This window comes from Diadema antillarum, unplaced genomic scaffold, assembly GCF_040938485.1.
Source record: "Diadema antillarum isolate AM-2024a unplaced genomic scaffold, OU_Dant_1.0 seq00001018_RagTag, whole genome shotgun sequence".
NCBI lineage: Eukaryota > Metazoa > Echinodermata > Echinoidea > Diadematoida > Diadematidae > Diadema > Diadema antillarum.
The window spans coordinates 476,991-493,107 of NW_027271853.1; the positions used below are offsets into that span (position 1 = coordinate 476,991).

At 41.7% G+C, this 16,117-nt stretch overlaps 1 pseudogene; it reads left to right on the forward strand.

Moving 5' to 3' along the window:
• Positions 1 to 1,368: 1,368 nt before the first annotated feature.
• On the forward strand, positions 1,369 to 14,722 carry LOC139742747 (arylsulfatase I-like; annotated as a pseudogene).
• The last annotated feature ends 1,395 nt before the right edge of the window (positions 14,723 to 16,117 follow it).

A 16,117-nucleotide genomic window follows, 5' to 3' on the forward strand; every position in this document is an offset into this window, starting at 1 on the left:
ACATGGATCTGTCAATTTATGTACTACATGATGTTGATTATGAACATCGTCTGGAATGCCCCTCTAACCTCAATACCACCTGTTTAATTGCCTATACAGGATACTGATATTTCCTGTGCAGGTTCTTCGAAGTCGTCACAATTTTGTCACAGCACGCTATCAATCTTTGGTCTTGTCAATTTATAATGATAGAGAAGATGGTAAAACCCTAGTTCTATTTAAAAGGGGACATGGAATAAGGTATTGAAATTCAGTCCCACATGTGCCTATGAAAAATTTATATTGTTGCAACCTTCTCAAAGTATTTCTCTACTAGTACAACATTGTATAATCATGTGCTAAAATGTAATACACTGCACGCAACATGCATAATCGAAATGTGATGTCTACAATGAGTGTAATATAAGGCTTGTTTGCCCGTCTGTGAACGAATACTTAAGTACGTTCCCTTTTCGTTGATAAAGAGGATTAATATCATATCATTTTCGTTGCATTTTCCAATGCTCTTGACTGGTTTGCAAGGTCGCCATACACTGCGTTCGCCTCTTGCCGTATCTCTAATTCGGCAGTGTATTGCATGTATCGAGGCACGTCGAAACGGATATCGGAAAAGAATGACATAAGAGACTTTCATTACGTCACCGGTGTTGGTAGACTCGCTATCGGCTTAAAAAAAAAGAAAGAAATGGAATGGTTTTGGTTGAGGCTTGGCTTCAGGTTGTGTGTGTGTGAGAGAGAGAGAGAGAGAGAGAGAAAATACGAAACCTCTTATGACATCTGAAAGAGCATGTAATTCTTAAAGGATTTAAACGTATATTTGATGAAAATATATTGGTTTTGAAATGGATGAGACATAAAAAAACAAGCAATCCTAATTAAAGGTGGGGCCCACCATTTATCATAGGATCGCTTTGTTCTACTTCGTTTTTTGATGTCTCGGCCATTTCGAAACTGATTTTCGTCAAATGAAATTTAAATTCCTCTTAGAATGATAATAATACTCTGTAAAACTTCATAAGTGGTTTCTCAGCATCTTGCAAAAAGTTACGTGTCAATCCTCATTCCCACCAATATACTATACCATCCCTTTAACTATCAAACAACACAAAACGTAATCAGAGGATGTCAAAGCAAATCTCAAACTCACTTGCGGAAACTCTTAATAGGGCATAGTATCTGCGTGTGTACTTTATTAGTCCCATTTCAATTCGTCCGTAGATTCCAGTCGTTATTTACCACAGTAGTCCGTCACGCTGATGAGTTTGCATGTTTTATATCTATGTATGTTGCATTTCAGTCTTAGTGATACGGCCTGAAAAAGACTCTAGTATTACCAATCGCTGAAGTTAGTTCACAGTCGGCTGCAAGATGCTACTGACGATGTCGACTTCCACCTGCTTTCGAGTAGCTGCAGTCGCTACCATCGCCTGCTTCGTCGCCGATTCCGCCCCGCCCTCGCCGCACATCGTGTTCGTGACTGTCGATGATGTGGGATTCAACGATGTCGGTTACCACAGCAACGAGTCAGAGATTGAGACTCCCGTCCTAGACGATCTAGCCGGTCGCGGAGTGAAGCTTGAGAACTACTATGTTGCCCCTGTGTGCACCCCTACACGTAGCATGTTATTGACCGGGCGATATTTGGTGAGGAAATATTTCTCCTTCATATTAGGACAATATACGTTATATATAATTGTAATGAAAGGTGTAGTCTTGTAGTCTCTACCCACCTTCGTAAACGCTGAGAATAATGTTTGTGTCAGTGGTAGACATGAGAGGGCTGGTTCCATGAATGAGTCTTATAACCGTAAGCGTGCTGTGATTGCCTCTTGAATTCGTATAGCATCTTCCTCACTATTCTATATCACATCCATCGCTGAAGAGAAGCAAGATATTATGACATGTCGGGATGTGTAAGTAGGCTAAAACTGCCCAATTCATTAAAGCAATGGGTGTACTAGTATAGTAAGAAATAAGCGAAATCTCAGGTTTATACTTCCGCGAAGAAAAGAAGAGGTTGATTCGTTTGTCCGTGTACAAAATAACTCAAAAAGTTGTGAACGGATTCAAATGAAACTTGCAGGAAAAGCTGATGAGGACAAAACAGATGACTCAATTTTGGTAATGATTAGGGATTTTTTATGGATTTTGGGAGGATCTTTGATCTTTTTTTTTACAGATTGGGCCAATGAACTTGGAAGCTGATGACGTAACCAAAAGGCTTCTTTATGTGTTTGTCGGGAATATCTGTAAAGGCCTATGCGTTTTTGCCTTTTGCTTGTTTGTTTGTTTGCACGGCATATGTCATGGACCGGTATGGCAGCGCTTGTCGGCGCTCTCCGCAGAATTGATCACAGCATGCGACATTCTTTCAGCAATATTAATTTGGTTTGCCAAGCTGCATTTCCCGTGATTGGTAACTAAGAAAGCACGAAACTTCGCGAGAACTGCAAAACTTTCATGTATAGGCCTACATAATGAGCCGGTGTATATTAATCTGTCAGTGTTAGCTGTCTCGAAGCTGCCGAACTGAAATTTTATCATATAAAACAGATATTCCAGTGTTATCTAATCATGACATACATGGTTCCGGGGTCAACTGTTACGTCATGCGTTCTATCTATTTCTTTTGTAGTCAGGAAACAAGGCATTGGTTAGTTTGGTTAACAGCGCTTGTTTCTGTCACCCTTAAATAAATAAATGTAGAAACACTTCGCAAGCATTACTCATCTACATTTAAAAAATGTATAGGGCCGAAGTATACATTGCCGCCATTAATTTAACAGATATTTGGTACAGGGTGCTGTTCGTTATTCCGAAGTTTCATTAATCCGAAACACATAAATTCCCTATACCTAGAGGTTCGTTAATCCGAAATGAAAAAAGGCTTCGTAAGTAATCCGAACATTTGTGGCGTTATATTTCGAAGGTCGGTTAATCCGAAAATTAAATAGGGTTCGTTATTCAAAAGGTTCGTTGATCCGAAATGGAAAAGGGTCCGTAACGAACCTTCAGAATGGCGAGCTTTGTTTCATTTTCGGATTAACGAAACTTCTGAATAACGACCTTTTTTCATTTTCGGATTAATGAACCTTCGGAGTAACAAACTACATCACATTTTCGGATTAACGAACCTTCGGAATGACGAACTGCAACCATGATACAGGAGTATCACGTAATACTGTATCTTTTTAATACCAGAGTATCGTTACAAGTGAGATAGATATTATGATGAAGTGTATAGTATATCAATGATTTCAACATACTTAATCTTTGGCAACAATTTAATGCTAACAGTAACTTCTGTTATTCCGTCGGCTAGATTCATAATGGTCTGCAGCACCGCGTGATCAAACCGGTCATGCCCAGGTGCCTTCCGCTGGACGATGCCACATTGGCCAATAAATTGACCGAGGCGAACTATTCCACCCACATGGCTGGCAAATGGCATCTGGGTTTTTACAAGAAGGCATGCTGGCCGATGAACAGGGGTTTCCAGTCATTTTTCGGTGAGGGTACTCATTATCTTTTGCATTTCTCCCCTTTTCGAACTCCCAGAACATTCTGTTCATCGTTATTGTTATCATCGACTCAGTTGCAATAAAAAACATCTCGACGGAATAATTTCATGAATTTGAATATTTTCCGCAGTACCCGCTGCATGCCATATACAAGGATAAGAACCAACACTTGCTGCGTGTCGGGCGGAAGCTCGGTGGTCTAGTGGAAATGACGCGTGTCCGGAGATCAGGCGGTCGTAGGTTCAAATCCTGCTCTAGTACGTACGCCCATGATTTCTTTTATCATGTCTACTACTAAAACACTGATCAATATCAGTGCTTATTTACGTCGATGTAAGGCAGTTTGTCAATCAGTTGCAAGTAAAATCACGTATTTCAAAAATGAGAACAGAAAAGGATCAATTTGATGAATAATGTATGGGGCGCCAAGTGTCGCAGGTCTCTTTTGTCACGAAATCAGTAATTTCGTAGACGAATGACTATATTTCGTAACGCATTTCGTTACGAAATGCCATTTCATTCACGAAATGACTGATTTGGTATCGAAATAATCATTTTGTTGACGAAATGAGTATCTGTTTAGATAGAATGAGCACTTTGTATAGAAGAGTCTTTCCGTTATTCATTAATGACTAATTTCGTAACAAACGAGACCATGCGAAACTTGGCGCCCCATAGTAATGTAGAAATGACCCAATACGACTCAATGATTAGTATCATTAACGAACATTCAGATGAATTGTTGAATGAATTTAAACTTATAATGATGTCAGGGCTGCTGCTCGGTAGAGGTGACCATTTTACCCACAAGGACACGTATAAAATCACCCAGAAAGACAGCTGCGGTCGCAACTTAACCGGCATGGATCTTCGCGACGGCGAGACCAACGTCCAGCCCGACTATGAAGGCGAGTACTCCACGAAGATCTTCACGGAGGGCCCAGGAGATCATTCGTAGTCACAACGCCGATACGGTGAGGGAATGTGTGTGTGATATTTATGTGTGTGAGAGTTTGAGTAAGAGGGAACAAGCAATGAAAAACTAGAAATGTCGCTATGGCGACTGATGCCTCCGCCATAATGCATGATTCTCCCAGTAGGCATATAGTACAATGTCTTCACAATGTGTGATCCATGAAATTTTCACATAACTGGCAAAAATATTGAAATGACAGGTTTGTCAGAAATGTCTTGAACTGGGTTTGCTATAATTTTCTAAGAGTGCAGGTATACATATTTGGGGAATTTGGGGGAAGTTTGTGCATTGAGTAATTTCAATGGTATGAAGAAAGAGTGTGATAACGGTACAAAATAGATTTTTTTTTTTTTTTTGGGGGGGGGCATTGAAACCTGGCCTTTGACCCTTAACCTTTGACCTTTGAGCTTCTGGCTGGAAATTTCCTGGAGAATCTCCATTAGGTAATGCATGTACTAAGTTTTGAAACTAATAATGCAATCATTGCATATACTAGTATATGAGGGAAATAGTAAAATTTTGAGGAGTTGACCTTGACCTTTGACCCCTGACTATTGACCCATGACCCCTAAATTCCCTAGAGAATCCCTGCCAGACAGTACATGCGTATGTACCAAGTTCCATGAAAATACATTGAACCATTTGCGAGAAAAGTGATATTGCAACATTTTCACCTAACCTTTGACCTTTGACCTTTGACCTTATGGCATGAAACTCTCTCTCTGGAGAATCTTTAGGCAGTGGTACATGTCCACACCAAGTTTCAAGAAAATACCTTTGGGCATTGCATAGATATGGGGGAAATTGCAACATTTGTAACATTTGACCTTGACCTTTTGACCTTTGACCTCTTGCCAATGTCACTAAAATCTACTCAACTAATTTTCCCATCATACATCATCCTTGGACCAAGTTTGGTGAAAGCTGCTTCATCCAGTTTTGAGTTATCACGTAAACAGATAAATTTTAGGATTTGACCTTGATCTTTGACCTTTGACCTCTGTTCGATTTCACCGAAAAACTAATCAAGTAATTGTCCCATCATACATCATCCTCCAACAAAGTTTGGTGAAATTTGCTCCATCCAGTCTTGAGTTATCGCGTAAACGGATACAATTTCCTGATTTGACCTTGACCTTTGACCTTTAACCTTTAGCCGATTTCACCCAAAATCTAATGAAATAATTGCCCCATCATACTTCATACTTGGACCAAGTTTGGTAAAATTCCAGCAAATATTACTCAAGTTATCGCGTAAACGAAAGCGGACGGACGTACGGATGTACGGACGGACGGACAACCCGAAAACATAATGCCACCGGCACCACTTCGTGGCGGAGGCATAAAAAAGAATAAGAGAGAGTTATATGTATAAAGAGGAGATGGACTGAAAGGAAGGGAGGAGGAGGTAGAGAGGGGAAGAAAAGAAGAAGAGAAATAATGGGGAAGAGAGAAGAAAGAGAGATGGAAAGAGTTGAACACACACATAACACACCACTCTCGCTGTTTGTGGTTTCCTGTGTGTAATGTGTGAAAGCTATAAGAGATAGATGTATAATTGGTACATAATTAAGAAGAGGACGACAGAAAGGAATACGAGAGATAGAGGAAGAGAGCATGAAAGTCATAATATGAAGAGGGACTGAGAGGCCATGTCTGCATGGCGAAGAGAGAAAAAAGAGAGGTCAAAAGATTTTAAAAGACCCAGACATGCCAGAGAAGTGGGTGTGTGTGGGTGTGTGTGAGAGCGAGAGGGAGAGAAAAAAACTAAGCGAAATGACAACGCCTATCGACCATCTATTGATTATCAATTAGTTTATTTATTTATCTATCTATCTACCTATCTATCTATACAATCTATCTACCTACCTATCTCTCTCATTATACATACATGTATCTGTCTATTCTTAAGAGCTGGAAAGTTTTATAAGTTGATGATGATGATGATGATGAAGATGATAATAATTATGAAAATGATGATGACGAAGAATATAATGATGATGATGGTACTGTATTGATGATGAAGATGATAACCATGATGAAAATGATGACGATGACGAAGATGATGATGACGAATATATATGATGATGAAGATGATGATGAAGATGATGATAAAGATGATGATAATGATATTGGTAAACACAGACAAACTCAAGAATGAAGGTTCATCTTCTCTGTTGCCATTTGACGCGAAGCCCTTGTTCCTGTATCTCGCCTACCAAGCCCCGCACTTACCGATCCAGGTACCGGACTCGTACGCATACCCGCGAAGCATCATCGAGAATACGGATCGCCGGTACTACGCCGGTATGATAACGTACTTAGACGAGTCGATCGGAAATCTCACGGACACCCTGGTATCGGAGGGACTGTGGAACGATACCGTCTTTGTGTTTACGTCAGGTGAGAATAGATCACGTGCTAGAATCTTACTTGGGAGCGCATTAAATGGAAGAACCACATTCCTATGATTTGGATCTGTAATTATATTGTGGGAAAATTTGTCTATCAAATTTAAAGCTTCCGATGAAGTAGAATAAAACTTTTCTCAACTTGAGGCCTATTTCTTTCTTCTTCTTCTCTTTTTTCGCTGATCACGCCATCACTGTTTAGCACATTCATGGAAATACCAAATGCCTCTATATCGCTTGATTTACATCTTGCAAAATATTATGAGCTCAAATTTCATGTTTCTACCTAAAATTGAAATTCAAAAGAACTTGAAACCAACTTCGTGCAGATCTAATGAATTGATCCAGATTCAGAAATTGTCTCCACCATAATTTCCAGCCAGAATACGACGTGCCGTTACTTTTCGATATGGGACCGACGTCGAATATCATTGCGTGATTACTAAGACATAAGAGCATTTGGGGCGAGTAAGTCTCATTGTGTTAGATATATGAAAGGTACTTTAACTGGAAACACAAAGACAAAGCATACTGAGGGAAACTTTTTAAAGGTACCAATTCTTCATTTTATCTTTAATAGACAGTCAGGGAAACTCTCGACTTCCCGAGATCAAGTCATGAAGTGCGAGATCGATGCGTTCAACGAAGCGTAGAAGAGCGCGGTGACCGTTGCTTTGCGTTTTCTTTTCAGCCGCTGTTTTTTTTTTCAGAAATGCTCTTAGGCTTGGCAGTCACGGTTGCAAGTGTGAGTGTATCAATGTAAAGCCCATTGCCCACTGTGCGATCTGAGCCTACCAGGCAAGTGCGAGCTGGTGCAAGCTGTATGGGGCGCCAAGTGTCGCATGGCCTACTACTATTTCGTAACGAAATCATTTCGTTGACGAAAACGAAATAGGCCATGCGACAGTTGGCGCCCCATACAGCTCGCACCAGCTAGTACTTGCCTCCCAGGCTCAGGTCACAGAGTGGGCATTCGACTTTATATGGACTGGCCTTGAGGGGATACGACTTTTATTGCCCGAACTAGAATTGTATTCGACTCCGACAATACAATTCTAGTGAGGGCAATATGGACTGTCCTTGAGGGGATACGACATTTATTGCCCGAACTAGAATTGTATTCGACTCGGGCAATACAATTCTAGTGAGGGCAAATACGTATGTCGTATCCTCCCCAAAGTAACCATTCTACATGCGACAATTGGCGCCCAATACAGCTCGCACCAGCTCGTACTTGCCTCCCAGGCTCAGGTCGCAGAGTGGGCATTCGACTTTATATGGACTGGCCTTGAGGGGGATACGACATTTACTGCCCGAGCTAGAATATTGTATTCGACTCGGGCAATACAATTCTAGTGAGGGCAATATGTCGTATCCCCCCAAAGTAGCCATTCCACATCATTATTATTACCCATTTCAGAGCGCCAGCTCGAACCCTACACCACCCCGCTACACTGTATATACCTATACGCATGCACACAATCCCTACGCACAATTCAGGTACGCGGCACGCGCAGCGTAACAGCAGCTCACACAGTCGCAGCGATCGTCCTCTACTTTTAAGTGCTACCGTCTGGGAGTGCTAACTGCCGCGACTGAAGGGAAGGGTAAACCTGCTATCATTCGACATTTTTTTTTTTAAATCCAAATAGGCATTGCATTTTCTTGCCTCGAATATAGGCGAAATGGAATTTTCTTTCATATATGTGCATATGAAAATTAACTTTAATGTTGTTTATTTACTATGATTTCTTTTTCTAAGGCTATGTCAAAGACAGAAAAGTCATTACCATTCAATTTGTACAGTCTCGCTCAGCGTAGGAGTCCTCGGCGATCACGTCATACCACGCTCTATCTCGACTTTCCAAGATAACGGCCTCTCCCGGGAAATCGAGCGTTTCCCTTTAACTGATAGAACCCGGGCCGATAGATAGGCAAGAGAATCATTCATATTGTTGCGATTGAATATTGTACCATCCTTACCATCACGATGCAGTCCTATGTAATGACAATGCAATATCCCATGGCAATAAATTTCACCATTTTTGAATGCAATGAGTGAGCCGTCTGTCTTCCATTGCTAAACACACTCAACAAAACACGAAGAGAGAAGGTAAGATTTATAAAGGTCTACCAACTTTAGGCAAGGCGTTATTGTTCCATAAAAAGAATAGCTTTAAATCAAGCAGGATCCTAGCGTAGACTTGGGTAGCCTTTTGTCAAGGCCCTCTCCTTGTAAGATTGATATAACGGGCGAGAGAAGCGAGCCCAGCCGAGCGCAAACCCACTTGGCTGGGCTGTCTTCACCATTCAGTGAGAGGGTCTTGACAAAAGGCTAATGCAAAAGGCGGAAGAGTTTCCGTATTTGAGAATGACATCCGGGACCTTGACGATTCTTCCGTTGTCATTTCATTGCCCATCATCGATTTCGACCAGACAATGGGGGCGCAGCGGACAGAAATGCAGGCACCAACTGGCCTCTGCGAGGCCGCAAGGGCAACTACTTCGAGGGAGGGATTCGCACTGTAGGCTTCATCACTAGTCCCTTGCTGCCTGCCAGCGTAAGGGGCACCACTAGCACTGCACTGATGCACGTGAGCGACTGGTTTCCAACACTACTCGAAGGAGTCGCCGGGGCAACCATAAATGAGACAGAGCTGCAGTTGGATGGCGTCAATATGTGGGACACCATCACGTATGTATAAAACTTGGAAGAATATAATTTTGTCATGACGCCAAGACTACCACCGGCTGCTCATGACTTACAAGGCACTAAATTTTCATTACCTACGGCCTCGGAGGGTGCGACTTAAATAAGAAGTCAGTCTCGTAATTATAACATGCTAATAGACATTTGAAATGTACCAATACCCTGGAAATCAAACTTATGTATACAGCTAGAATGCACACCAAAACAGCCAAATTCACCTGTGAAAGCGCCTGAAAGTAGGCCTATACGTATTTCGAAAAATCAGATCGTATTACACGGGCGGATCCAGGAATTCTGTAAAAAAAAAGGGGGCGGCAACTAATACTTCTGGTGCCACTTCCGGGTTTCATTTCATTTTTTCCTTTTATTTCTCTTGTTTTTAACGAAAAATAAAGTGGGCGTGCACCGGTTGCGCCCCCTCTGGATCCGCCACTGTATTAATTATCTCTGTAACAATTTGGCCCTTGCTCTCCGCGCGTTTGTGTTCTGCTCCGTAAGAGCCTGTACTGGTGTGCGTGCGTTCTAGCTCTACGCGTACGTTTTCATGAATGATATCGGATTCCATATCGATCGGTTATAGCGAGGTATCGATCAAAGTACATGCGCGCAATGCACATCACCATCGTTCAAGATGTATTTGGGGAAAAAATATCGACAGCGCGATCGTTCCATTGAAAGATTGGGTGATTGACTAGTCTAATTCAAATCTCTTTGAAATTTATTTGAAATTTACATTTACATTTACATTCCAATAAATAAAAATTGGAGTGAAAAGAAATTCTAATATTTTGCAGAGGGTATGTCTGAAGTATAATTATTCAGCTTTCTGCAAAATATAGCAAACATGATATTCAGGGTATCGGTACATTTTAAGATGTTTCCTTTAACAGCGGCTCCGTGAAATAGAGTCTACACACAAACACAAGTCTTGAGTATCAATTTCTAGTTATCATGAACACAATCTTATGTAACGATAGAGTACCATGTGCGATGTCGTGGCCATTTACCATCATGGAGAGTGTTTAGGCCGTGTCACACCTTTCCAGGCAAGCTACGCGGGCTTGTGGCGAGGAGGTATAGTTTCCAGCAAGTAGAAGATTTTCCGCGGGCGAACAAGAATGTCTGCAATTTTCGCACTTGTTTCTTACCTACTAGACGCGTGCTACTTAGCTTCTACTTGCGTGCATTCCGTGTGACCTTCGTGAAAGCTTTGAAACCGATCCGTTTTCTGTTACGAGCGACTTATGGGTACAATATACAATACAATACAATCAGGTCATTTATATAGCACCCTTACACAGTCAATGACTGGTTTTACAGCACTTTACAACATTCAGTTACAGATTGGCATCAAAAAGGAAAGTCTTCAGATTCTTCTTGAAGACATCAAGGGATGGGGAAATGCGGACGAACCGAGGTAGATCATTCCACAATCGCGGTGCAGCCGTCACAAAAGCATTGTCCCCCGCTCAACTGATTGTTTTGGATACATGGAGTAAGGTGCTATCTGCACTTGAACGTAGTCCAGGGCGAGCAGAACAGTATGGAATGATCAGAGATCTAAGATAAGTAGGAGCTTTCCCTTGAAGACACTTGTATACAATTGTCAAGATCTTGAAAGCAATGCGCTGTGCGACTGGTAGCCAATGTAGCTGCTTCAGCAAGGGGGTGACACGATCACGCCTACGGCACATGAAGATGAGTTTTGCCGCACGATTCTGTACCCTCTGAAGGCGCTGGACCTGCTGGGAATTGATGCCATAAAGCAGCGAGTTGGCGTAATCCAATCTGGATGCACAAATGGCTCTGACGGCATCCTCACATGCTTTCTTGACAATGAATGGTCTAATTCGAGCGATGTTTGACAGATGGTAATGCAGTCTGCGGCAGAGATTCGAAACATGCTTGTCCATCTTAAGTGCAGAGTCAAACTGCACGCCTCGACTCGTTGCTGACAGCTTAGCTCTGATAGGGATGTCTGAGATGGTAAGCGTGACATTCTCTAAACGATGACGGGATTGTGGACTAGCAATTACCACGAACTCAGTCATGTCACAGTTGAGCTTCAGCATATTGTCTTTCATCCACCTCTGCAAATGTTCAATGCAACCGGACAGTGAAAGAAGAGCTTGTTTTACAGACTCGGGGGTTTTAGGATCCGCAAAAGCATACAGCGTCACATCATCCGCGTACGACTGGACATGCACACCATCATACTGCTCAGTTACGTCTGGGAAAGGATGAGTGTACATGCAAAAGAGTCTTGGGCCAACCCCTGACCCTTGTGGAACACCGTATTCCAAGGACTCAGGAGAAGACAATTCACATGCAACTCTGCATCTACTGGTACGGCCTGACAAGTAAGAGGCAAACGAAGAATGTGCGGTGCCTGTGATGCAGAACAAGTCAGATAGTCGACGGAGTAAGAGCGCATGATCCACAGAGTCAAAGGCGGCCGAAAGATCGAGCAAAACAACAGAAGCAACAAGTCTTCTGTCCAAAGCTTGAAGGATCAAGGATGTCACTCTTCATCTTCAGCAGTGCCGTCTCTGTGCTATGATGTTGTCGATACGCTGACTGGCAATCATTGTTCAGGTCATTCAGTTCCAGGTGCTCTGAAACCTGGGCCAGTGCTGCCTTTTCTATTATCTTTGACAGGAAGGGTAGGTTCGATACAGGTCGATAGTTGTTTAGATCGTCTCGATCCCGGTTTGACTTCTTAATACAATCGCTTCCTTAAGACACGATGGGAATTCACCAGAATCTAATGACGACCTGACTATAGACACGATGTAAGGTAGAAACGTGTCCATGCACTCCTTCAGCATCCACACTAGTATAGGGTCAAGTGAACAAAATTTGTTTGGAGATGAGGAGATAAGTTTACGCACCGTATCAGCAGAAACAGCATCAAATTCAGAGAACTCGGCAACACCTGACGTTAGTCCACTGGCAATCTCCAGCACTACATGTCGAATTTGCTGATGAGGAACCAGATGAAATAAGGGTTTCACGCATTTCACTACCTTCTGCTTGAAAAAAAGTTGAAAAGTTGAAAAGAAACCCATCTATTGTAAGTGGTCTTGTCAATGGTGTGTAGCAAACAGCAACTGTCCCTGCTTCTTGCACTGTGGTAACACAGTGTGTTTAAAGCAGTAGCCAGACAGACCAAACCTGTATGAAAATCATACCAATGTTACTCCACAACCAAATGACCAAATGATGTTTTAAGTATCCAGCCAGTGGACAGTTCCATGTAGAACCATCTGACACAAGATTTGGGGAAGGAAACAGTCAATGTCCCACAAAAATCAAACAAATCACAGGAAGCAGAAATGGCAGCAGCACAACAGAGCCATCCATTTTACTTTTATTCAAATAAAACTGAGAAGTAAGTAAGACCAGCAAGTAAGACACTTGCACTGACTCGCCCAAATCCTTGTTCGCCCTCAGAAATTGCCGGTATGCTGGAAAATTCCTACACGCAACAAGCCTGCGTAGCTTGTCCGGAAAGGTGTGACAGGGCCTAAACATGGTTGCGGGTAAAAAGATTTGCGTGGACACCTCCGGGTGAATACGGGTGAGATACGTGCTAGGTATTGTCATGTGCGGCTCATTCCGGGGACCTCCGGATAGTAAAAATTGTTCTTTGCAAGTCGCACGCAAGGCTTGCCCGGAAAGGTGTGACACGGTCTTAAACAGCCTCACCTTGCCACAGTGTTTATGATTGCATCTGGTTCTACTGTAAAACCCAAACTACGGGGTGTATGTCTAACAAAAGACTGTGACAACATCGCTTCGGTACTCTCTGTTATGCTATTCATGCTATTTGCATATCCAAAGGAAACCTCATGCTTACATTAGTTACGTTCAGACGGTGATCCTTAACTTCGAGGATAGATATGTATGAGGTGCCAAGTATCGCATGGTTCTCTTTCGTCACTTCCTCAACGAAATTGTTATTCCTTGACGAAATGACTGATTTCATGACGAAAGAGACCATGGGACACTTGGCGCCCCATACTTATCTATGACCTTATCCTCGAAGTTCACTTACTCTTAAAGGATCACCGTCTAGATTAGTACGTAACTACTAGGTTAGTAACGAAATCTTCTTTCAGGAGTGGCACGTCGGGTAGTGATGACCGCGAGATCGTCTACAATATCAACCCGCTGATGCGGAGGCCGAGCTCGATCGACTCCAAGTACGACAACTAGTCTCTCATCTTTGACGTGGGCACCCAAGCCGCCATCAGACGGGGGGACATGAAGCTCATCACCGGATACCAGAGTAGGAAGAAATGGCGATAAATGATAATAATTAACATATATATCGCTCTTAATACACAGTTTCTAAGCGTCTTTCATTACCAAAACGTAATCTCATATTCAACATAACTACAAAACTCAACAAGAAATGCGATTATGACCACCATAATACCAAAAAAAAAAAAAATCACACAAATAAAAGGACATGAAAGAAAAGTTAAGCATAATCGTACTCCTTGGAATACAAGTACGTGTAAATCAGAAAGACAAATAGCCAAATCATAAAATTCGTAACAGCGTCAATGTAGTTTGTGGTACTTTCTTGTAGAGGCGAGTCAAGACGCATCTTCATTCAAAATGCTAAAAGTTGTTAACTCAACTTCAGTCTTTTTATATAGGCCTACATCCACATGTCCATCCATATGACTGTCTCTATATCCGTCTGTTCATGTGTTTGTTTATCCGCCTTTGTGTTTTTCCTCTCCAACTTTCCATTTCACTGCAAGCCGTTACTCGATCTATACCTTATTTTCATCAGTTTTGTGTTTTTGCATGGTCAGCGAAAACAGAGTGGTTTCCTCCGCCCGAATCCGGCCTGTCCAACGTAAGTGCCAACGACACCGCGGGAAAAGCCGTCTGGCTGTTCAACATCACCGCCGACCCACTGGAGGAAAACGACCTCTCCGACTCGATGGGCGACGTGGTAGACAATCTTCTTGGCCGTCTGTGGGACTACTACAACAGCACCCGCTTTGTGCCTCCTGCCAACGCCAGCAAGGACTGCAACTTGGATCCCGCCCTCCACGGTGGTCTCTGGACATGCAAGGAGTGCTAGACAAAAAGTTAACCTCAATACCCTTTATTGGCTAGACAGGATATTGAAGTTTCCTGAGCAGATTCTTCGAAGTTGTCAGAATTTTGTGAGGAACTTGTCAGAGCACAACACCAATTTTTAGTCCTGTCAATTTAATTAGAGTAGAAACAAATAGCGAAAATGGTATAGGCCTAGTTTCATTTATTAAAGGACATCAAATAAGCTATAAAATGATGGAAATTCAGTCTCAAATGTGTCTATGAAAAAATTATACATTATCATGTATTAGTTGCATCCTTCTCCCAAGTATTTCTTCACTAAAATAATCATGTGCCGCAATGTAATACAATGCACACTACATGCATAATCGAAATGTGATACATTGTATATGATATGAATGTAATACATGGTGTGTTTGACCGTCTGTGGATGAATACTACTTCAGTACATTCCCTTTCCGTCAATAAAAAGGATTTAAACCATATCATGTTCGTCGCATTTTCCCAGTCTTGACTGGTTCGTAAGGCCGCAATACATCATTCGCCTCTTACCATTATCTTTAATTTGGAACAGAATGGATACATGTATATTACAGTGTATTAGGAAGCATACCACACAGCTATTGCCAAAACTGGAAAAGAATGTAATAAGAGACTTTCTTTACGTCACTGGTGTCAGTAAATTTGTAGTTGTCTGAAAAAACAAAAAAAGAAAGACTGTTTTCTCAAAGGCAGATTTGTCTTTAATGGCATGTTAATTTTCTAACAGTCTAGCTAAAATTAGAATGTACAGTGAACTCCCATTAAAACAAAGTCCTTGGGACCAGCAGTTTTCTGAACAAATGAACAATATAAAACATAGAGTGAATAATGTCGAAACCGAATTTTTACTCCATTGTAACCACAATTTTGTAATAACCAAGTTTGTTGTAATGGGAGTGCACTGTAATGTTATATTTCACTGAACGATCACATTTCTTGACACTTATCACTTACAGGCCACAGTACAGTCACTTTCTAGGACAATGACACCGAATGCTTTTCAAAAAGTTTATGGCACACACATCACACCCACAGAAATAAATTAGGTTATCTATGAAAACACCAACACTCTCAAAAAGAATAGCAGAAACAACCAAAAACCATTCCATAATACATGATGATATTCATTTATTAACATGTATCTTTTCTCTCTCCTATCATTTCTTCTCTTCTTCTGAAGCATATCCACAGAAAGGTCAAAGAGCAAACAAAAAATTCTTTGCCACGCGCTACTTGAATAATTTCTCATCTTCTCTTCCATTACACAATTTCTCCCTCTGTGTAAGTAAAGGAAATACTTTGACATACAAATGAACATGTTTGTCCTATGATTTGGTCAAAGTTAAAATGTGAACTTATATACATCAGAGGCTCT